General features: G+C 47.7%; 1 pseudogene; it reads left to right on the top strand.

Annotated features, from left to right (window-relative positions):
• Positions 1 to 1,058: 1,058 nt before the first annotated feature.
• Positions 1,059 to 1,600, top strand: LOC110302593 (large ribosomal subunit protein eL6 pseudogene; annotated as a pseudogene).
• Positions 1,601 to 2,254: the final 654 nt, after the last annotated feature.

Genomic DNA, 2,254 nt, shown 5'->3' with positions numbered 1-2,254 from the left:
CAGGGATGGCCACGTGTGCCTGTCACTTCAGTTCTATGGGAAGGTAGCCACAGATGGTTGCTGAGGTTTGATGATAATCCCAGCTCCAGGGTCAGGGAGAGACCCTGTATCAAAGGACTATAGATAGGACTGGATAGTGGGCATCGTCCTCTAGCCTCTGCCTGCACAAGGACACACATGGACAAAGGCTAGCCACACATACAATGGTTGGATTAGTCTAGGAAGAAGGGTTATCCTCTCAGGGATAATCCTGCTTAGCTCAGGATTTCACCAACTCTGGCATTCTTTTACATACTCTTGTAAAAAAAAAATTATTAAACTGGTTTTGCAATTACTTGTGGTGGCTTGCATGAGATGCCCCCCAACCCCCATAGTTCAGGCACTTGAATACTTGGTCTGTGGTTGGTGCTGCTTTGGGAGGCTTGGGAGGTGTGGCCTTGCTGGAGGAAGTAAGTCACTGGGGTGGGGGTGGGGGTGGGGGTGGGGGTGGGGGTGGGGGTGGGGGTGGGGGTGGGGGTGGGGGTGGGGGTGGGGGCTTTGAGAGCTTAAAGACTTGCAGCATTTGGAGTTTGATCCTTCTGTTTCCTGCTTGCAGTTCCGAGATGTGAGCTCTCAGCTATTCCTGCCATCATGCCTGCTGTGTGCTGCTGTGATTCCCAACTGTAATGGGGATGGAGTCCTATCCCCCTAGAACCATAAGTCCAACATAAATCCTTCTGCACGTTTTCTTGGTCATGGCATTTTATCACAATAAAAAAATAATTAGTGCACTTACTATCTTAGACTTCCATAAGATTCCTGCCTGCCCTCCTTCCTATGAAGAGGTTAGGAAAACTGAAGCCTTTCTTTTCCATCTTGCAAGATGGCGACTGAAAAAGCCAAGGAGCCTGACACAAGGGAGAAAAATCCTACAGTACTCACCATCTACTCTATATCCCAGAAATGCCTGTACAAAAAAGGAGATACTCAGTGCAAAATCCAAGGTAGGTCCTGTCTACTGTCACAAGCCAGTCGGTGGTAACAAGAATGGCAGTACCTGGGTGGTTCAGCTTTACAAAATGCCTAGGTGTTATCCTAGTGAAGACGTGCCTAAGGAGCTGCTGAGCCGGGGCAGAAAGGTCTCCAGTCAGCGCTGGAGTGAGAAGGCTGCCTGTGAGCATCACTCCCGGGACTGTCCTCCTGATCATCCTCACCAGGCACCACAGGGGCAAGAGAGTGGTTTTCCTGAAGCAGCTGGACAGCTGGCTTGCTACTTGTGACTGACCTCTTGCCCTCAACCGAGCTCATCTGCGCAGAACACACCACAAGTTTGTCATCACCACCTCTACAAAAGTTGGTATCAGCAAGGTTAAAATCCCCAAACACCTAACAGATGCATCCGACAAGAAGTAGCAGCTGCACAGACCCAGGTGCCAGGCGGGCGAGGTCATCTTCCTGGAGAAGGCGGAATACAGAGATTACAGAGCCCCCCAAGGCTGGTCAGAAAACTGTGGACTTGCGGATTTTGCTAGAGATGAAAACGGTTGCTCAGCTCCAGGGTTACCTGCGATCTCGGTTCTCTCCGACAAATGGGATGTACCCTCACAAACTGATGTTCTAAATCGCTGACAACCTAATCAAACTGCTTCATATGTTAAAAAAGCAAAGCAAAGCAAAGCAAAGCAAAGCAAAGCAAAGCAAAGCAAAGCAAAGCAAAGCAAAGCAAAAACCTAGGAGGATATTTTGACTTTTGTCATAGTTACTAGAATTTACATTAAAGTAACATTTCATATATTCGTCATCCTAGCCTTTAATGGCTGAGCCATCTCTCCAGCCCTAATGTAACATTTCTATAGAGTAACCAGTTAGAAAGCAGTTAGTATCCTGTCTTGGAACTTGAATCCTCATAGCTGTTAAAAAATCAACATAGGGGCTGGAGAGATGGCTCAGCAGTTAACACCACTGGCTATTTTCCTAGTGACCATGGTTTGATTCACGGCATCCACATGGAGGCTCACAACCATCTGGAACTCCAGTCCCAGGGGATCTGGCATCATCTTCTGATCTCATCTCTGCAGGTTCTAGGCATGGTAATGGTGTGCAGATGTACACACAGACAAAACACACATATATAGAAGGCACGGCTTAGAGAAAGAAAGCACTGGAGAAACTAGAATTGTTAAACATGCAGACCTATTTTCTGCAAGGGAAGGAAATAAGACCCTTTCTCCCGGAAGACTGGAGTGGATGCTGTCTAACGATCTGGTGATCTCTT

Source organism: Mus caroli, unplaced genomic scaffold (genome assembly GCF_978045245.1).
Source record: "Mus caroli unplaced genomic scaffold, Mus_caroli_1 scaffold_11, whole genome shotgun sequence".
In the NCBI taxonomy this organism is placed as follows: Eukaryota; Metazoa; Chordata; class Mammalia; order Rodentia; family Muridae; genus Mus; species Mus caroli.
The sequence above is the reverse complement of the archived record's forward strand: the minus strand, read 5'-3'. Positions and strand labels throughout refer to the sequence as shown.